At 43.0% G+C, this 22,037-nt stretch overlaps 1 protein-coding gene across 6 annotated transcripts in view; it reads right to left on the reverse strand.

Moving 5' to 3' along the window:
- The window catches only part of EPCIP (exosomal polycystin 1 interacting protein), a 47,810-nt gene that overhangs the window by 20,005 nt on the left and 5,768 nt on the right, over positions 1 to 22,037 (reverse strand). The window contains exons 1-3 of one of the 6 annotated variants that reach the window (XM_075910915.1): positions 16,052 to 16,196; positions 12,478 to 12,637; positions 3,181 to 3,375 (exon numbers count right to left, since the gene is read on the reverse strand). The exons of 1 other annotated variant lie outside the window; for it this stretch is intronic. The gene's annotated coding sequence lies outside the window, so the exon portion shown is untranslated. Of the gene's footprint in view, positions 1 to 3,176; positions 3,376 to 12,477; positions 12,638 to 16,051; positions 16,197 to 18,683; positions 18,812 to 22,037 lie in introns of those variants that run through there. 4 more of the 6 variants (XM_014575032.3, XM_075910930.1, XM_075910935.1 and 1 more) reach the window with 4 other exon arrangements.

The following is a 22,037-nucleotide window of genomic DNA, read 5'->3' on the forward strand; positions in this document are numbered from 1 at the left end:
ATCTTCTCATACAGATGCTGTTCCATATCATTAATCACTTTTGTTGCCCTTCTCTGTACTTTTCCCAATTCTAGTATGCGTGTGTGTGTGTGTGTGTGTGTGTGTGTGTGTGTGTATTTTAGATGGAGCAACCAGAACCTCATGCAGCATTTGAGGCATGTGCATAGCAAGGATTTATATAGAAGTATTATGATATTTTCCTTTCTTACTATCTATCCCTTTCCTAATATTCCTTTAGCTTTTCTGACTGGATGTTTTCAGAGATGATAAAGTTTCATAAGGATCACTTGGCACAGTCATGTACTTAAATATTCAAATGACATCAATAGCATCTTTAAAAAACTGGGTGCAAACCAGAGGTCAACTTTTGAACATTTAAACCACTCTATGTAAAGAATATTTGCTAAGGTTTTGGTGAGAACTATGGATCAGATCTTGAGTTAAAATCAGCATAGGTTCAATGGAGCTGTGCTAATTTACACCAGCCTAGGATTGGCACCACTATAACATAAATGTATCCATCTTTTGTGTATACGAAAGATCATCCATAGTATTGCAACTATATAATTTTTAAAATTTCATTTCCTTGGTGTTGCATTATACAGTAGACTTCTGATAATCCGGCACCTTTAGGACCTAGGTGGTGCTGGATTATCGGATATGCCGGAGCATTAGGAGGTACTGCATACTCCCAACCCAATCACCTTCCCCCCTTTCTCTCCCCCCCCCCCCCCCCCGCAACCTTATGCTTGGGTCCTGGAGCCACAGGTACAGATGCGTGTCTCCCTCCAGGAACTGGGGCACATGCGCTGAGCGGCTGGCTTTTCAATGAGTTGGCCGGGACGCCGTGAGTAACCCAGTCCCCCTCCCCCTCCTCCTTCTCCGGAGCCAAACACTTCTCCTCCCTGCTGTAACCCACGTGCGAGCGGCTGACCTGAGCGGTTCCGGGTTCTGCCCTGGTTCCACCAGGAGCGCTTTCCATTTTGATGCTGGACTATCGGGAGTGCCAGACAATTGGGTGCCAGACTATTGGAGTTTTACTATATTTGCATCTTAAGTGAACACTGTAAAGTGTTATTAGAGGAGCTGGTAGCAGGCCCTAAGGTTAGGCTGCATAACATTTTCCATTATAAAAGATTCTTTTGATCTTTTCTTTGAGAAATTCACACCTCCATTGTGTGCAGAAGGCATTTGATATTTGATAGGTGGAATGTCTCTTTTTTTTGGCTCCATGAGATCTAGTGATGATTTGGCTGAACTATGAAATGTTTAAAAAAAATTCCATTCCCTCACTTGTGTTCCTCAGGAAAATTTGGACAGCCTGACAAAACCGCTGAACATTTGAGATAAGTCTCATGCTGCTGCTGGAATGGGACTGAGGTGAGAAAGCTAGGCTGAGTGTCCCACATAAATCTCCAACCCTAGCATATGCTCCCAGTGGCCCATTCACATGCATAAACATACTCCAAGGCAACCCATGGGGTAGAACTTCCTCAACATCCAGCTGTAGAGAGGGAAGAGAAAAAGAGATAGGGCCTAGGCTCCTCTCAACCACTCCTTGGTACCAATAGCCAATCTCGCCCTCTGGGGGTGACACATGGGCAGGAGCTGCCCAGTTCCTGGAGGATGGGGGGTGGGGTGACAGAAAGGCCAGGCTGGGTTTTCCCCGGAGCAACACTTGGGCTAAGTACCTGGACCAACAAATCCATCATTCTCCCCTCTGTAAAGAGAGCCGCCTTCTGCTGCTAACTAATGTTGTTAGTCACATAGTTCAGGTAGTGGCAGTCTGTGCTACACTGTTGAAGGTCTGTGGATCTAACCCTTTCGTTTAACTCATAAGAGGGCAAGGGGACTGTTACAGATGCACACAGTAGAATCTGTTTGTTACCTTTTTTTTTAAAACAAAAAAAATCACCATAACACCTCAAACCCTAGGAAACAATATTAAAGCAAACTATATTAAATTATATTATAGTTGCAAACTTCATTCTGTCCTCCTCTGTGCCCATGGTACAATCATTCAGCACACAGATGAGTGATGAGAAGGCAGGCCTGATATCAGGGCACTCTATTTACAAGTTATTTTTTGTTGTTAGAAACCAACCGTCTCCAGGAGCAGCCCTAGACTAGCTGCCAGCGACTGGCGCCCTAGGCGAACCATGCAATCGGCGCCCCCACTCCAAACCCCTCAATGATATTGTGCCACCATTTGACGCCCCATTGAACTTGGAGCCCTACGTGACCGCCTAGTTCACCTATATGGATGGGCCGCCCCTGACCGTCTCTTCCTCTTCCCTCTGCCACAGTTCAGAGGTATAATTTTGTAACATTTTTTAATGTTTCTCATTGCTTGCGAGATGCTAGTAATATCCATTTTCTCTCTAAAGTTTTTGTCTCCATTCTGTTGCAAATTATAGGAAATGACTTGTGGGTATTGTTTTACAAACTAATCCCCTTGTCACCCCATACCTTTCAAAAATTACATGTGAATGAACTTTGAAAACTATTAAACAAGACACAGTGCAGGTTACATACTTGGCTCACTAACTCTGAGAAGGGGAAGGTGGGCAGGATTTGTTCCCTTATTTTTACATGTACATTAATTCCTTCATTTATGCACTAAAACTGAAAAATGTCAAGTAGAAGAGGAAGCTGACCCAGCACAAAACTTTGTCAATTCATAAACTTCCAAGGTGATTCTTATTATCAGTGCAGGAATTAGACTAGTGAGTGATATGTAGGTGTCAGGGACTTCAGTAATTTACAAAGACTGAAAAATTAGATTGAGAGAATAACCAAATGACATTTCTGATGCAAGAAAGCTGAACAAGAAACAGAGTGAATAGTTATCTAAGACCAGAGTATGGTCAACCATCTGGTGGAAGGATACCTAATACTAATAGAACTTGTGATGTACTTGGTATCACATAAAATAAACACACTCGATTTTCCTTCAGATTTTATAAACCAAAGAGCATAGTGGAAAGTATACTCATAACACATAATTAGGTCTTTGGGCCAGTTTGTAACCTGTGATTACAAATGCCTAAAAGAAGATACGTGAAAAATGTAGGACACCAATTACTGTATTGGACTTATCTTGTTTCTCTTTTAAAGAGTTTTGTCCCAGAGGCAGACACACTTAATTTAAATTCAAATAGAAATTCCATACATACTCACTGCTCAGGAATATATTGCTCTTTCCACAAGAACATGAGGAAAGATATGACTCAGCACTTTTCCCCAGAGTTCCTCAGTCCTTTGAGTGCCGGCTTTATAGGAGTAGGACAGCAAGACTGCTAACTGCTTCAGTAACGGGGCCATTCAGTTATACAGGGTAGGAAAGAAGCTGTGTCGTCAGCTGCAGAAGTTTCGCTTTCAGAGGGAAACAATCCAACAAGTCAAATTAATCATTATCGTAAGCAGAAACAACACCACTGACTTCAAGGGAGTTTGGCTTGCATATGCTAGCAGTGGATTTGATCCTGAATAATGTCAATTTAAAATTACCTAAATTTGAAGTGCTAGCTGAAAGTCACATTAGTCATAAATTGACCAGAAGAATGATTCAGGATTGATTGTTTCAACCAAACATTTTTAATATTGTGCTAGTTTTTGAGCATTTTAAAGCACATTGTCTGAAAAGGTTGCTTGCCAGATTATTTTTTTTCTTTCCAGTTTTGGTAATAAAAAGGGGACTTGGAGATTTTATATTATTTATTTATTCTTATTTTAAATGCTTGAATTTGCTTTGATCATGTCCAGTAATTTTTCTGCTAATTGCACATCTGCTGTACACTAGGGAAACCAAAAAAGCAATATAACGGTCTGTGGCTGTTAAGTAAGAATGCTGCTGTCTCATGGAAGCTAATCCCATTCAATGGAGGCCTCAAGCCTATACAATTAATTTCTTCACAGGGTGCTTTCTTCCATTCTCTATTCAGAAGAAAAACTAATTAAAAATCTTCATCGATCACTTGGGTTTATAGGTGACTACATGAAAGTGCTGTATCAAGCACTGAGAAGCTTAAATCCATATAATTTTGTGAGCCTCACTCAAGTACACACATTGAATTTTAAAAAGTCGCAAAACCAAACTCATGCTACAGCCAAATCAAAATAATGTTAAGGATGCTGGACAAAAGCAAAGATATTTAGCATTGGAACTCTGTGACAACTATCTCTCACCTTATTCATAGGTGTTATAGGGAAGTCAGAACTATGTGCTGCAATTCACAACTCATGTGCTGCAATCAGTAGGTAAGCATGAGAGCAAGGATAGACTGCTGTGAAGACACGGGATAGCTATTTCAGGATACTCTAGTATCCCAAAATAACATTGCAGGATAGGTGTATCCAAACAGAGCACAGATAGAACCCTTCAGACATATGAATGACACAAGAGCCACGTTTGACATTTAAAGCTCTGAAAAGGCTCAAAAAGGACAGATTGGGCATCACTGCTTTGTATTACATAAGAACATAAGAACGGCCATACTGGGTCAGACCAAAGGTCCATCTAGCCCGGTAGCCTGTCTACCGACAGTGGCCAACACCAGGTGCCCCAGAGAGGGTGGACCAAAGACAATGATCAAGCGATTTGTCTCCTGCCATCCTTCTCCAGCCTCTGACAAACAGAGGCCAGGGACACCATTTCTATCCCCTGGCTAATAGCCTGATATGGACCTAACCTCCATGAAATTATCTAGCTTCTCTTTAAACTCTGTTATAGTCCTAGCCTTCACAGCCTCCTCTGGCAAGGAGTTCCACAGGTTGACTACACGCTGTGTGAAGAAGAACTTTCTTTTATTAGTTTTAAACCTGCTACCCATTAACTTCATTTGGTGTCCTCTAGTTCTTCTATTATGGGAACTAATAAATAACTTTTCTTTATTCACCCTCTCCACACCACTCATGATTTTATATACCTCTGTCATATCCCCCCTCAGTCTCCTCTTTTCTAAACTGAAAAGTCCCAGTCATTTTAACCTCTCTTCATATGGGACTCGTGCCAAACCCCTAATCATTTTAGTTGCCCTTTTCTGAACCCTTTCCAAGGCCAAAATATCTTTTTTGAGGTGAGGAGACCACATCTGTACAGTATTCAAGATACTATAGTTTTATACAGGGGCAGTAAGATATTCTGTGTCTTATTTTCTATCCCTTTCTTAATAATGCCTAGCATCCTATTTGCCTTTTTGACCGCCGCTGCACACTGTGTGGAAGTTTTCAGAGAACTATCCACGGTAACTCCAAGATCTCTTTCCTAATTTGTCATAACCAAATTAGTCCCCATCATACTGATAGTTGGGGTTATTTTTCCCGATGTGCATTACTTTACACTTATCCACATTAAATTTCATTTGCCATTTTGTTGCCCAATCACTCCGTTTGGTGAGATATTTTTGGAGTCCCTCACAATCTGCTTCTGTCTTGACTATCCTAGACTGTTTGGTATCATCCACAAATTTTACCACCTCACTGCTTACCCCTTTCTCCTGATCATTTATGAATAAGTTGAACAGGATTGGTCCCAGGACTGACCCTTGAAGGACACCACTAGTTATCCCTCTCCATTCTGAAAATTTACCATTTATTCCTACCCTGTTTCCTGTCTTTTAACCAGTTCTCAATCCATGAAAGGACCTTCCCTCTTATCCCATGGCAATGTAATTTATACAAGAGCCTTTGGTGAGGGATCTTGGCAAAGGCTTTCTGAAAATCTAAATATACTATATCTACTGGATCCCCCTTGTCTGCATGTTTGTTAACCCCTTCAAAGAACTCTAATAGATTAGTAAGACATGATTTCCCTTTACAGAAACCATGTTGACTTTTGTCCAACAAATTATGTTCTTCTACGTGCCTCACAATTTTATTCTTTACTATTGTTTCGACTAATTTGCCCGGTACTGAAGTTAGACTTACTGGTCTGTAATTGCCAGGATCGCCTCTAGAGCCCTTTTAAAATATTGGTGTCACGTTGGCTACCTTCCAGTCATTAGGTACGGAAGCCAATTTAAAGGATAGGTTACAAATCACAGATAGTAGTTCAGCAATTTCCCATTTGAGTTCTTTTAGAACCCTTGGATGAATGCCATCCGGTCCCGGAGATTTGTTGACATTACGTTTTTCTATTTGTTCCAAAACCTCCTCTAATGACACCTCAATCCAAGACAGTTCCTCAGATTCATCACCCACAAAGGACGGTGCAGATTTGGGAATCTCCCTAACGTCCTCAGCCGTGAAGACTGAAGCAAAGAAATCATTTAGTTTCTCCACAATGGCTTTATCGTCCTTGATTGCTCCTTTTATATCTCAATCGTCTAGGGGACCCACAGGTTTTTTAGCAGGCTTCCTGCTTCTAATGTACTTAAAAAACATTTTGTAATTTCTTTTTGAGTTTTTGGCTAGCTGTTCCTCAAAATCTTTTTTTGCTTTTTTTTATTACATTTTTACACTTGATTTGACAGTGTTTATGTTCTTTTCTATTTATCTCACTAGGATTGGACTTCCACTTCTTAAAAGATACCTTTTTGTCCCTCACTGCTTCTTTTACATAGTGGTTAAGCCACGGTGACTCTTTTTTAGGTCTCTTGCTATGTTCTTTAATTTGGGGTATGCATTTAAGTTGGGCCTCTATTATGGTGTCATTAAAAAGTTTCCATGCAGCTTGCAGGGATTTGGCTCTAGTCACTGTGCCTTTTAATTTCTGTTTAACTAACCTCCTCATTTTTGTGTAATTCCCCTTTTTGAAATTAAATGCCAGAGTGCTGGACTGCTGAGGTGTTCTTCCCACCACAGGAATGTTAAATTTATTATATTATGGTCACTATTTCCAAGTGGTCCTGAAACGGTTATCTCCTGGACCTGATCCTGCACTCCACTCAGGACTAAATCGAGAATTGCCTCTCCCCTTGTGGGTTCCTGTACCAGCTGCTCCAAGAAGCAGTCAATTAAGCCACTGAGAAATGTTATCTCTGCTTCTTTTCCTGAGGTGACATGTAACCAGTCAATATGGGGATAATTGAAATCCCCCATTATTATAGAGTTCTTTATTTTGGTAGCCTCTCTAATCTCCCTCAGCATTTCAATGTCAGTATCGCTGTCCTGGTCAGGTGGTCGATAATATATCCCTACTGCTAATTTCTTATTATTGGAGCATGGAATTACTATTCATAGCGATTCTATTGAACATGTTGATTCATCTAATATTTTTATTTCATTTGATTCTACATGATCTTTTATATACAGTGCCACTCCGCCACCCACCCGGCCCACTCTCTCCTTCCGATATATTTTATATCTCGGTATGATTGTGTCCCACAGATTTTCCTCATTCCACCAGGTTTCAGTGACGCCTATTATGTCAATCTTCTCCTTTAATACGAGGTACTCTAGTTCACTCATTTTATTAGTCAGACTCCTAGCATTTGTGTAGAAGCACTTTAAAAATTTGCCACTGCTTATTTGTCTACCCTTCCTTGATGCATTGGATTCCTTTATATGCAGTTGTTTGTCTGCTCTGGCCCATCGTTTGTCCTCTCCCCTCCTCTCTTTCTGACTACAGCTTAGAGAATCTCTATCAATTGATTCTCCTCTAAGAGAAGTCTCCATCCGATTTATGTGCATCTCCGCACCAATCGGCTTTCCCCCATCTCTTAGTTTAAAAACAGTTCTACAGCCTTTTTAATGTTTAGTGCCAGCAGTCTGGTTCCACCCTGGTTTAGGTGGAGCCCATCCTTCCTGTATAGGCTTCCCCTCTCCCAAAAGTGTTCCCAGTTCCTAATAAATCCAAACCCTTCTTCCCTACACCATCGTCTCATCCACACATTGAGACTCTGAAGCTCTGCCTGTCTACCTGGCCCTGCGCGTGGAACTGCAAGCATTTCCGAGAATGCCACCATAGATGTCCCGGATTTCAGCCTCTTTCCTAGCAACCTAAATTTGTCCTCCAGGACATCTCTCCTACCCTTCCCTACGTGTTATTTAAATATACCTTGCCAAGAAAAAAGTCATAAAGAAACATAGAAATCACAAAACAGAAGCAGAAGAAGCGTGACAAAAGCAAACCTTTAGCATTTCAATTAATTAGTCTTAATGAGAGAAAAGTTCTCCGGATTTGTGTTCATCTGTGTATATTTTTATATTTAATACTGACTGTCTAAAAACTAATTTAAAAGAACATCTGGGATTTCATTTTGATGGTTGTGTTTATGTTCAAATTGTGACTGTTCAAACCTGAAAGTTTTTGATGTGCATCTTTCTGACCTTTGAAGAAACAAGAACAATGTCCTCTTTTTCTTACTATAGACAACAAAGATTATCTTAATATTTACATGAAAACCAGATTTTCTAGATGTAACTTTTAGTCCTAACCTGTAACACTGTAAAATTACATCTCTAAGGACATCCTACAAAGACTTATACACATGCTTAATTTTAAGAACATGAGTAGCTTCATTGAATTTAGTGAGATGACAAATTAGAGTCTTTATTATAAGAACACCACTAAAATCTGGCAAAACTCAGAACAGGTATAAATTATATTTTCATTGCATAATGGTGTAAAGGGGCCTTACTATAAATGAGAGTCAAGCCTTTATAAGCCTTCACATCAGATATGTTACCTGGCCTTACCATGAAGCCATGGTGGGATCCATACTGTGGAGGCAGGAGAGTCTTAGGTTTGGCCCAGTTTAAGTGTAAGGGACTCTGTAATGGGTTCACAGTGGAGAATGATGAGAGAACAGGACTTATAGGAGGTGTTTTGTTTAGTCAGTTTATGTAGTATGTAGGTATTTAATTATGCTGTAGATAAATATAGAAAAACCCAAGTACTAATAGCCTCTGGTTCAATAACAATGATCCATACTGATGTTTTAATTCTTTAAGGCTGCAGGTTCAAGATCACAGTGTAATCTGCTAATATTGTTATTAAACTGCAAATTATATTTACAATTTCTTGCACTGGGGAAATTAAGGCTGCTTTCTGTAAGTCGAGCAGCCAAAAGTTGTTGCAGGAGTACTGGTAGGTATAGGGACACAGACTTGTTCATAGCTTGAATAATCTTTTAAAAGACACACTATGTCAAACTATAACCTTACACTCAGATCATGCATACTCATGTACATAACTTTACTCACATGAGTAGTTCCAAACTTACTCATGCAAATAGTCCCATGGACTCAAGTAGAACTATTCAAGCAAGTTAAAGTATGTATGCCCCTTATTTCTAAACAACAAGCGAAGCGTCCACTCTACCAAGCCTCTTATTTCAAAATAAGGGGCTGGTTATTTTGAAATAATAACTCCTGCTTTCCATGAGGAATAACACTAATTTTGAAATATCAGTAGTGTGGATGCTCCAGTGCTGCTATTTCAAAATAACTACTCCCCAGAGTCATTCAAACTCCTCAGAGTAATTACTTCCTGGGGCTCTATGTTGAGGTAGCACATCCACATTAAGGGAAACTGCTTCGGACTAATTTCAAGGCTTTCCCGTAGTGTGGACACGATATTTCGAAATTATTATTTCTGGATTTATTATTTCAAAATAAGTTATTTTGAAATAATTTCCTAGTGTAGACATGCCCAAAGTGACTAAGTGTGTGCAGGGAGTGAGGGTATGTCTACACTACCCTGCTAGTTCGAACTAGCGGGGTAATGTAGGCATAGCGCAATTGCAAATGAAGCCCGGGATTTGAATTTCCCGGGCTTCATTTGCCTAAGCGGGGCGCCGCCATTTTTAAATCCCCGCTCGTTCGAACTCCATGCCGCGCGGCTACACGCGGCACAACTAGGTAGTTCGAACTAGGCTTCCTAGTTCGAACTACCGTTACTCCTCATTCCACAAGGAGTCACGGTAGTTCGAACTAGGAAGCCTAGTTCGAACTACCTAGTTCGTGCTGCGTGTAGCCGCGCGGCACGGGGTTCGAACGAGCGGGGATTTAAAAATGGCGGTGCCCCGCTTAGGCAAATGAAGCCCGGGAAATTCAAATCCCGGGCTTCATTTGCAATTGCGCTATGCCTACATTACCCCGCTAGTTCGAACTAGCGGGGTAGTGTAGACATACCCTGAGACCTTAGGGTATGTCTACACTACAGCGCTAGTTCGAACTAACTTAGTTCGAATTAGTTAATTCGAACTAAGCTAATTCGAACTAACGCGTCTAGAACTAAAAACTAGTTCGAATTAGCGTTTTGCTAATTCGAACTAGCAAGTCCACATTGAGTGGACTCTGAACAGGGCTTAAGGATGGCCGGAAGCAGTGCCGGCAGGGCATAAGAGGAGGACTTAGAGCATGGAGATGCTGTCTCAGGCTAGCCGAGGGCTGCGCTTAAAGGGTCCCGACCCCCACCCCGGACACACAGTTCTAAGGGGTGCCCCGCTTGCAAAGAAGTTCTGGCTTGGAGTGCCCGGAGTACCCACACTGGGCACATCACACCACTCGGCCATCAGCCCGGCTGCACTTGCCGCAGGCTGCCATCTGGGGAGAGAGGGCAATCGGGGGGCTGCAGGAGAGCTTCCACCCCCAGAAGCCCGCAGAGCCAGCCCAGTCGTCTCCATCGGGGGCTCGTACCCCATTCCTCCCTCACCTCCTTCCACTTACCCTTCCCTAGCCCCCCTTCTTATTGATGTACAAAATAAAGATAACGTTTCTTCCAACATTGACTCTGTCTTTATTGAAAAAAAACTGGGGGAGACTGGGAAAAGGAGGTGGGAGAGGGGAAGAGAAAGGCTGGGAGAAGGGAGGACAACTAACATGATCAGGGGTTGGGAACAGGTCCCAGATGAAGAAAGGCTACAGAGACTGGGACTGTTCAGCTTAGAAAAGAGGAGACGGAGGGGGGCAGGCTAGAGGTCTCTAAAAGCAGGGGTTGGGTGGAGAGGGTGCATTCAGAAAAGTTCTTCCTGAGTTCCCATAAAGAAGGACTAGAGGACACCAAAGGAAAGGAATGGGTAGCAGGCTTGAAACTAGTAAGAGAAAGTTGTTGTTCTTCACAAAGCAAATAGTTAACCTGCGGAACTCCTTGCTGCAGGAGGCTGTGAAGGCTACAACTAGAACAGAGTTTAAAGAGAAGTGAGATAAAGTCATGGAGGTTGGGTCCATGGAGTGGTATTAGCCAGGGGGTAGGAGTGGTGTCCCTGCCCAAAGTTTGTGGAAGGCTGGAGAGGGATGGCATGAGACAAATGGCTTGGTCACTGTCTTCGGTCCATCCCCTCCAGGGTCCCTAGGGTTGGCCGCTGTCGGCAGACAGGCTACTGGGCTAGATGGACCTTTGGTCTGACCCAGGACGGCCATTGTAAGCTCAGGGCTCAGGGTCGGGGGTCTCAGTGGACCCCCTTGATTTTCATGCACATCTGCTCCTGGGTGGCCAGGCTGGCAGCTCTCCTGCCCTAGCCGGCCACTTTCCTGTGCCTAGTGCGGAGATCGTGGACGAGGTCCACGATGTCCGCACTAGCCCAGGAAGGTGCCCGCCTCTTGCGGTCCAGGGCAAGCTCCCGGGAGCCACCAGCCTGGTCCTGGCAAGAGGGGGTGGGCTGGGGGGCATCGGGTGGGTGGCTCTGTTCCGTGCCAGGTGCAGGGTCTGCTAGCTGGGTGCTGGCAGGCTTGCACCTGGCACGGGCACCGTAGCCAGCCCGTGCCCCTTTAAGGGGTCCGGGGCCGGGAGGGGGGCATAGAGTTTCCCTAGTGTTGGCCAGAGTGGCCACCAGGGAAACCTGGGGAGGGCTAGCCTCCCACTAGTTCGAACTAAAGGGCTACACAGCCCTTAGTTCGAACTAGCTAGTTCGAACTAGGCGTTAGTCCTTGTAAAATGAGGTTTACCTAGTTCGAACTAAGCGCTCCGCTAGTTCGATTCAAATTCGAACTAGCGGAGCGCTAGTGTAGCGCCTAGGAAAGTTAGTTCGAACTAACGTCCGTTAGTTCGAACTAACTTTGTAGTGTAGACATACCCTTAGATACCATTAAATGGTTGTTCTTGTTGAGGTGTGGGCACGTGAAGGATTCAATTGATCATTCTTAAAAAAAGCAAACTAGTGAATGCCACTGGTTTAGTCACTGACTCTGCTAGGGTATGTCTACACAAGCCCCCTAGTTCGAACTAGGGAGGCTAATGTAGGCATTCGAAGTTGCAAATGAAGCCCGGGATTTAAATATCCCGGGCTTTATTTGCATGTTCCCATCCGGTCGCCATTTTGAAATTCCACTAGCCTGAAGTAACTGCCTGCGGCTACATGCAGCAGTGAAACGGTAATTCGAACTAAGTCCTTAGTTTGAATTAACTGTTACACTTCATTCCATGTGATGATATAGCAGTCCATCACTCCCACTAGATTTATTTTTAAAGATATGGAACAAATTATTTTCAGAGTTAGGATATTTAAAATTAAGTGACACAAATTAACATAAAAACAAAGGGTAACAAGGAAGCATTATCACCTATTAGCAGGGATGATAATATTTACCAACCTCACAGAGGTGTGGAGAGCTTCAGCTGATTAGAACACGACTGCTCCCAGTCTGCATCAGTGCACAAAGCGAGGAGAGTACCGGGGCTTTCTCCTTCATACATCTCTGGAGAGTTCAGGCACAGTTGTATTCCACAGTTTTCCTTAAAGACTGTATAAACCTACCACAATATAGGCAGATTTAGCTTCCCCAATAGATTTGCAGATAGTCCCACTTGGATATGTGTGGATGGAAGCCACTCCAGAACCCACCCTACCTTCAGGGTGTCCCTTATTCTGCTTTCCAAAGGCGGGAGCCAGCTCCATCCCTATCCCTGGGCAGCCTATGTTTGTCTTACTTGCCTCTTCTATGAAAACATTTTGTTCAGTCTTCAGAAGAGAACACCTTTCAAGTAGGATGTACTTTAATATTGGTAATACTGGCAAATATACAGCGCATGTATACAAAATCAATAGTTTAAGGATTCTGTGTTTCCAGTGATTTTAAAGAATGAAGTATTACTAGTGGCTGTGCCCCCTGCTCATTATGCTCACCAACCCCCTCTCTCTGGGGGCAGGCAGCCCTGGCTCTCCCCTCAGCTGCCAGGCCAAGGCCAGGCCAACCCTGGCTCTGCTCCCCGCCCCCTCCGCAACCTGTACTTCAGTTTGATCCCCCTGCCTCCATTCCTGCACTCACCATCCTCCCTAACCCTTCTCCCTTCCCACCCCACACGACCTAACCCTACCCCAACTCATTCCTGAATTGCTGTACCCCCATCCTTCCCTAACCTCTCTTCACCCCCACACTGCCACTCCCTCTGCCTCCATTTCTACATCCCTCTCACCCCTACTATCCCCCCTTATCCACTATCCCTACCCCCCTTACTCCCTCCCTACACACACCCTGCCCCCTCCCACGAATTCATTGAGCTGTGCGCCTGTCCCCTCCAGGAGCACCACCAGGCCAGGCAGCACAGCCCTGGCCACTGCAGCATGAGCCACAGCCCATCCCCAGCCCAGCCTTTCCAAGTGGGCCTATTGGGGCAGTTTTGCTCTGTGGCGAGTCCAGGGAACCCGGCACACTGAGCGGCTGCTCTGGAGAGCTGGCGAAGTGGCTGGGGTACAAGACCTGCCCCGCTCGTGGCAGGCCTGGGAGAGCGCAGCCCCCAAGCACTGTGATTGGGCTGGGCTGCACAGAGCAAAGCCGCACAGCACTGCGTGAGCCAGGCAGGCTGGGAGCAGGGCCCAGAAGCAGGTGGACACTGCTCCAGGGGGTGTGTGAAGACAGAGTTCCTGGGAAAGTGCACCTGGATCAGCTGCCTGGCCCAGGTCACCGGCACACGCTGGGGCTGCTCACCCAGTGAGAGACCTGCAGTGTGGTCCCCCAAGCGCTGTGGCTGGCTGGGCTGCATAGAGCAAAACTGCACGGCAGGCATATGGGCCAGGCAGGCTGGGGGCAGGGCCCAGAGGCTGGTGGACACTGGTTGAGGGGGCACATGGGGCTGGAGCCCCTCACCCCCCAATTTCACGGATCAGTCGTGCGGTCAGGGCTCTTGGGGACTCAGAGTAATATCATGATATCACTCTGTCATCCCACAGGAAAAGTTTTTTTTTATATATAGAAAAAGAAAAAAAATGTATAGATAAGTGAACGTGTGTATCTGTGTGAGTGCATGCATGTGCAGTTTTCCACTGAAGAATTTTGTTTAGTAAACACAATGAATTGATAATCAAATGCTTGATTAACCAAGTGCATAATAGCCGAAATTTTCAAAAGTGACTACAATAGTGATTTTGGGTACCCAGTCTAAAACATCTTATTTCATTTTGCATTTGACACATTTTACATCATCCTGTATAGAAATGTATGAATAACTTTACATATGTGGGTAATGTGGTTGGTGAAAAAAATAAGGGAGGGTTGATCTTCTGATGGCAGGTGCTTCCACACTTTTTGAAAATCAAGGCTCTTTAAGGTGTCTCAGGTTCAGTGTTCCCTGAGAGAGTCAAATGCCACCAAGCTGATTAGCAGAATACCCACAGCTGTCTGCATGAGTTTCTACTGGTGGTGTACATCTGTATATGCCTTGGTGCACAATACAAAAATTATTCTGCACATGGATGAAAAAAATCAGAGGAAAGACTGCTCAGGTTGGGCAACTGTGGATATGTCTACACAGCAGTGTTATTCTGAAATAACATAGTGCACGAGTACACTAAAAGCCTTTATTTCAAAATAATGTTGAGCTGGAGGACGTCTTACTCTGACTCCTGGTAACCCTCACTTCATGAGGAGTAAGGAAAGTTGAATGAAGAGTGCTATTTCTTCGACTTCCTCCTGTGTAGACAGCACCAAAAGCCGAATTAAGCTATTTTGATTTAACTACGCAATTGACATAGCTGAAGTTGCATAGCTTAATTTGACTTTAGGCCTGCTGTGTAGGCATAACCTAAGAGTTGAAATATCAAAATTACTAGTTACTTTTGATAATTTCTTTCATTTTTACTGGGTTTTATGAAGATCTTGACTATAGAATTTATTGGGCTAATTCTAGCTTTTAAACAGTATAGTCATTTTATTACAGCAACAAAAAAATCCGTCTTTTTTTTTCCCCCACACAACTTCTATGTGTAAGCAGGATCAGGCCCTAGGACAAGAAGCTTGCATGCAGTTAATTTTTTTTTTTTTTGCCTTTTCTGATATGTCCTGCACAAAGGTTAAATTAAGTGGGAAACATTTTCCAAGACTGGAAAAATAATGGTGTTGCTATATATATATATATATATATATATATATATATATATATAGTAAGTGTTTATTATTTTTCTGTGTGTCAAATCCTGTATTAAAAAGAAAAAGATGAAAAACAGTAATGATCTTTGGTTAAACTGACAGTGAAGTTATAGAGTAAAACAATGTATTGTTCAAATCATGTTTTCAATATTGCATTATCATTCCTATGCATACATTTTTGTCATTGATGCTTGGATGTCAGAGCCAAATAGCAACAGAATGTTTCTCTCATTTATTTCATAATATATCACTAAATGATTCTTTTACAAGTTAAATCAAGGAACACACTTCATCGGTGCTGTGTTCCTTATCCTCCTCTTTCACGCCCTTTCAAAAGGCAGTTATAGCCGTAGAAAATTATACATGGTGGACCCAATCCTTATTCTTCTAGTCTAATATTACTCACACAAATATTTTTTTTTACTTTAATGGAACTACTTGTGTAAAGAAAGTGTTTGTAGGTTTAGCCCAACTATTTCCATAGCAAAATCATTCCTTAGCATAATTACTTATAGATTTATTAATTGTTTATTTTACTATCTTTAGTGAGCCAAAAATCTACAGTTAATTCTCCACGCACATAGAAGACAGGTCTCCTGTCGAGTTTGCTATCAATTTACTGTGAAAACAAAACGTATTTGAAATACCAGCTTTCAGTCTGAAGAGAAAGTTAATGGAAGGGAAATAATTGTGCTATAAGAGAAACTGCCTGTGGCAAAAATGCACAAGATATTAAATGCTGCTCCTTTAATCACAGCCATGCACTTAAAAAAAAAAAGACGAAACAGAGACAAGTACTTACGTTTCTAGGTTTAGTCTGTGAAGCTCTTTACTGTGTGGCTGTCCACTTTACAGACCTTATCTACCCACTGATGCTTTGCTCTCATTTGACAGACTGGTTAATCTACAAGGCAGAGTGGAATGTGTGGTCTTGCACTTGCTGTTCTTTTATGTTTTCTAGAGGCCAACAGCTCAGGCTGTTTCTATGACAACCAGGAGAGCAGCTGAGGCCTACCCATTTCATTAATAACACAGCGGGATAAGTACCTGTCTTTATTAAATCTGTCCTTACTCCTGATTGGTAGCATTTATCTTGAAAGTGTGTCCCACATACAAGAAAGCGTCATACAATGGTTGTAATATACAAAAGCAAACACAGAGGCCTGAACTTTAATTGCAGCAAGTTAACAAACCAGATGTTGCTCATCAGGCACGCTCTCAGTGCACAAATAGTTTACTTTTCAATATTTCTGACCAAATTAAAACTAGCCCAGAGCAGCTGCCTTAGGAGGATGGCAAGAAAGGGCTCACTGAATCCTTCCCTGCCCCCATGCAATCTGCTAGTGCTGGGAGGGCAGCTCTGAGGTGAGGGCACACTATAGCTTTAGTAGAGGTAGAGCACATGCAGTTTCTAATGGTGCTTCTCTAGTGCCACTGCTTAACTTGGGTGGAAATTCCATAGGCTCCATCTGAATCCTTCTGTTGTTTTCTGCTGGTTTGGGCTGGGCACTGTTGGTTTAAACTGGAAAGCCAGCTCCAGGAATGATGATAGCACCCAAAGCCCATTGCTCCTTTCCAAAACTTGTTTGTCGCACTAGAACTAGTAGGAGCAAACTGTAAGTTTTCAAATGGAATTTTTCCTAAGGTACTCAAGCATAATGCCTGTGTCAACCACTTCTCACCTGCTGCAGCTGTTCCCACCTGACCTGGTGTTCCAAGTAGCAATACAGACCTATTTCACATGGTCACTGTCATTGTTATCTACCTAGGACGCAAACCCGCAAACAAATATTATTGAAGCATAGTCTATGGGAGTAGTAGCAAGGGTATGAAGGACCATACACATATCAGCAGAGCTCTCTGTCACAAGGATGCATAGTCAGAGCAATCCCCATAAATCATGGGACAACGGGGCAAGAGGCAAAAATTCTCTGGCAGAGATTAGCATGGAATAAGTAGCAAGGACAGGTGTGCTACTAAGTTCTCCATTATGATTGGTTTTGCCAGTGGGAGTTGCGTAAGTAAAATGAATGCAAATTAATTAGTAGAGAGTCATATTGCAGAGAGGAGAGCCACAGTTCAGCTAGAAGAGGAGAATTTCGTCCATGGATTTAAGAGTTGAGTTTGAGTTTTGAATTTCCCGGAGGGAAAAAATACTATCTTGAACTTAAAAAATGTCCTTTTGATTTCTGCATCTAAGAATTCTACTATGAAGTCTAAATCATTAAATTGGTAGCTTTATTTCAGAAAGCGTGATTTTAAAAAGGAAATTTGCTATAACATGCTTTCTACATCACAGTGTTTGTAGTGTATATCAGACAAATGTGAAGAGCATACATAAAGAGTCTACCGCAATAATTTTTCAATGTCAAGTTACACGATTGCCCTTAGATTACAGATAAGTTAATGGTGAATTTGGCCCAATATGTGTACCACTTCCAATCCACTTATTCTCCTTACAGCTCACTTCATTGTCACGCTCTTGAGAGCCTATCTGTTCTCTTTGCTAATCTTTCCATATTAGGTTTGTTTTCTCACTGATATCACCCCTCTATTTAGAATTCCCATCTTCACTCCCCTTTTCTGAAACACTTGTTATGTAACATTTATGTTGCAACATTGCTTAGAGGCCTCCCTCATCATGCCAGGTGCTGTGCCAACAAACAGGAAGTGGCAGCCTACGCCCTGAAGAGCCTAACATTTCTTCTTTTTGTGCTACGAATGGCTCCACCAGTACTATGTGGTACTGTGCCAATGAAGGACTCTCTGGGCCCATTCCTAAAATAGCGTCAGATATAAACATACACCCATGAATCTCATTGCAAACTTCTATGGTTATACCCACACAGATTCCTGTTTTCTAAAATGTTTTCCTCTCCCTTGTGAAAGACCCACCTGGGGAAACTGACAGCAGGTCAGTGAAGCTGACTATATACAAAGTACTATCAAATACACAAAGTAAACAAACCAAAAGACCCAGGTGTCATGGGGTGAGGCACTCACCTCCCTCGAGGGGGTGTAGTCAAGTCCCAAGGTCTTGTAAAATTACATCACAACCTGGCACATTCAACAATTCCTCTCCTGTCCTATACACCAGGCCCTCTCCTTGGGGCTATGCAACCTACCAGTTGGAGTCAATAGTGAAAAACCCCTCTCACTGGGGAACTGCGGCCTAGCAGCCAAAGTCAACATTAACCATCCCACACACTGGGGCAGCGTGGCCTAATAGCCAGAGTGAATAGCAGAGGGTGCTGGCCTCACGGGTTGGGTATAAAGGGTGGGTTAGGGGGACCTGGGCCCTTCCTACTACACCGGGTCCCAGCCCAGGTCCCTGCTAGCTCAGCGGGGATTTCCTCCGCTAGCTCAATGGGGACTCCTACCACAACATGCTGAGCTCTTCGGGATAAAATCTCCTACCCTGGTTTACTTCCTACCCGTCTCTGCTAGACTCCTTCCAGGGTCCTTCCTCCAGCTGTTCTGCAGTGGCGCTGGTATCTTGCTGGCTGGTCCCTCCAGCTGTTCACCTCCAGGAGCTCTAACAGTGCCTCCTTCCTCCTCAGCAGCCAGCCCAGACTGAGCCTTTCTCCAGGTCTTTATACCTGGTTGTAGTCTGAGCTTTCCCAGCAGGCCTGTGGGGGGTGGGACCTTTTCAACCAGGTGAGCCTGGTTAGGTCTTGCTTCCCCAATGCAGGGCTGGTATACCCTGTCACACCAGGTCACATTTTTTTTCCAGTAATCCTTTTCAGCTATAATTTTAGGCTTTATCTACACAGAGGATGCACTAGTTTAACTCAAATCAGTTGTTAAAGTGATTCCATGCCTATATCTCTGCACCATACAGCAGTCTGTCCATTTTGATCTTTGTGAAAATTCTATTTCACTCCACTCTCTTCTCTCCGGGATCATGCAGACAACCACATGCAGAGCTAACTTTTGAGATAATATTGACTTCACATCCTCATCTATTAAGCATTGTTGGCCATGAGGACACTTTCAAGTAGGTAAATGTCAGTTCATTTAGTGGTGCACCATTAATCCTGATAGCTAGTTCAAGATGCTGTTTGCTTAGCTCATGTTGTTACATATCCTTGGCCTTTGAAATGCTAATTGTCATGCCAAAACATTCAGATGTCGTCGCAAAACAAGATGTCATTATTTTCATATCTTGCTCTGAGCAGGCTGAAAATGCCAAGAGTTGGTTTCTTTATCTACACAAACGAGATAGATTTAAGAGTTTGCCTGAGCAGAATGTTTTTCCAGGCACAGGTCTCACCCACAAGATGCTTCATCTGGCATTGCCCTATATTGAAGTAATGTCCAAATTATATAGATATTTAACATGCAATAGCGCCATCTTGTGGCATACTAGACTTCAGTTTATAACTGAGCTTTATATATACACACAGCAATTAATGAAAAATTGGCTTTGGAACTAGGGAATGCCTAAAATAGAGAAATGTTGACTATTAGGGGGTTACAGAAAACATTTATTTTACCATTATTTTATGATTTTAATTATGTATATTATAGTCCCAACAAATGCGCCCCAACAAAAAGAGACACTGCACAAACTCAAACGAAGCATCTCAAAGAGCTCACAAACAGACCAAGCAGATATCAGGAAGGAAACAGGCATAGAGTGCAAAAGGTATGGGGAAGATAGAAATAGAACCCCAGTGCCCTCATTTACAGGCCAGTGCCACTCGACCATGCTGCCTCTCAACTGTGAGAGTGTTCTTGTACCTTGTGGCATTGCTGCCCATCCCTGGCCTTGGCTTTGCCTTCATTGTGACAGATTACTCACCCCCAAGTGTAAGGGGGGGATAAAGAGAGAGAGAGAGAGAGAGAGAGAGAGAGAGAGAAATCTTCACATTTGACCCATCATATATGTTTGTAGTGTGGAACTTACTGATTTTGGCAGGGAGTTGCAGTGTATTGTTTTGAGTTAAAAATTAGACTTTTAAACTGCTGATGCTAATGACATGTCACTGGTCCACTCCCCAGTAATAGCACTTAGGATAATGTTAACCAGCCAGTCATCCTTGATTCGCTTTTCCGTTTTAGTGTTAAGCTTCTTTTAAATTGAATGTCCCTAGGTGAGGGAGAAAACAAAGGCAGGATTGGAGGGGGAGGGGGTAATGTTGAAGGACTAAAATATTACTCAAGAGATTTATGAACCTTGATTTCAGCAGATTTGTCTAGCCCTGAATTTGTACTTCTTATATACTGCAGTCTTTTACTAAGGCCATCCACTGACGTCCACTTCTGCTGTGCTACCTACGGAGAATTCAGCCAACTCATACTGACTACATAAAAAAAAAGAACATAGCCTATCTTTGTCAAGATGTTGGCTGAGGTCCTTAATTACTCTGCTTAGGTGTTGCACCCCTTTCTCCTGAACCTTCTGCCTGTTTGTCTCTCACTCTCTAGATTGTGAGATCCTTAGAGCAGAGACCATGCTTTCCTTTCTGCATGGACAGCTGGCAGCACAGTGTCGGTGCTTCCAAAACCAAATAGTATTATTACCCACTCCAATAATCCATCATACACAGATTTCTTCCTCCTTTTATTGAGGTTAGTTTCTTGCATGCTTGCCACTCCCACTGCCTTCAGAGGTGCTCTCAGCACCATCCAGGGTCAGACTCTATGCCTTGAATTGCAAGCCAGATTGAGTGACTGGTATTAGCCTGGTCAGTATGTAGCTCTGCTTTATTAACTGAGGAATGAGCCAAAATTTGGCTTTTATCCAGCTGTGAGTGACTGATATTATTCCTATATGCTTCCAGAATTGGTAATGGTAACACTTCCCTGCCTGCGTGCTGAGCAGCCTGCTAGAGAAGCATTTGTCTAAGATGACTGATATAATTTGTCCCTTGATTCACCCCATGTCTTTAATGTGATTACAGGGAAAAGACTAGATGTGTCTATGTCTATGGAAATCTCAGAGGGTTAACTGTGTTAGACTGTCTGTACATAAACAACGAGGAGCTCTGAGACAGACTAGTCCAATGCATCTGGCAAAGTGGTTTTTAACCATGAAAACTTATGCCCAAATAAATCTTTAAGGTGCCACGGGACTTCTTGTTGTTTATGTCTATATATTTCTTTCTATACAAATTAAGAACATTTTTCTTTGGGCTGAGGACAGCAAATTCACCCCCATTTACTATCTGATCTTTCCATAGTGTGAAGCGTGCAAAAGCATCTCCTATGGTCCCTCAAGTAAGCATGGTCCAGCTGGCCGGGGAAGGCAGGAGAGGTGCACTGCTCAAGCTCCCTCCCCCATGCACTAGCTGGCCGGGGGAAGGCGGGGGCTGATTTCCCCACTTACTTGGGGGACGATGGGGAGGTGGGTGTATTCACATCCTTGCAGTCCACATTTACAAAAAACAAAACAAAACAAAACAAAAAAAAAAAACCCCACACCAGAAATTCCAGTGTACAGGCTGACATTCTTGTGGTCTCAACAGCTGCAGTGTCTTCCCACCCTTCTGCTTATGAAAGGGGGCAGGGTTGCTTCTGGAAGGTTTGATTATATGAAGGAGGCAGAATATTTTAAATCAAAGTAAATAAGTAAAGCTCAAGCACATTTCTAACTTTAAGAATATTAAGTATTCATTGAATCGAATGACTAGTCAAAGGTTTAGCATTAGGCACATACTTAAGTATTTTCCTGATTTAGGCTGTGAATCGGAAAATTATTTCAAGTTTTACAGTTCCTTGTGGGAGACTTTGTAAGTCATATGTCTGGGGAGTTAAACTAGCATGTCTCTTAGGCTATGTCTTTA

The sequence above is a fragment of the Pelodiscus sinensis genome, chromosome 1 (assembly GCF_049634645.1).
Source record: "Pelodiscus sinensis isolate JC-2024 chromosome 1, ASM4963464v1, whole genome shotgun sequence".
In the NCBI taxonomy this organism is placed as follows: domain Eukaryota; kingdom Metazoa; phylum Chordata; order Testudines; family Trionychidae; genus Pelodiscus; species Pelodiscus sinensis.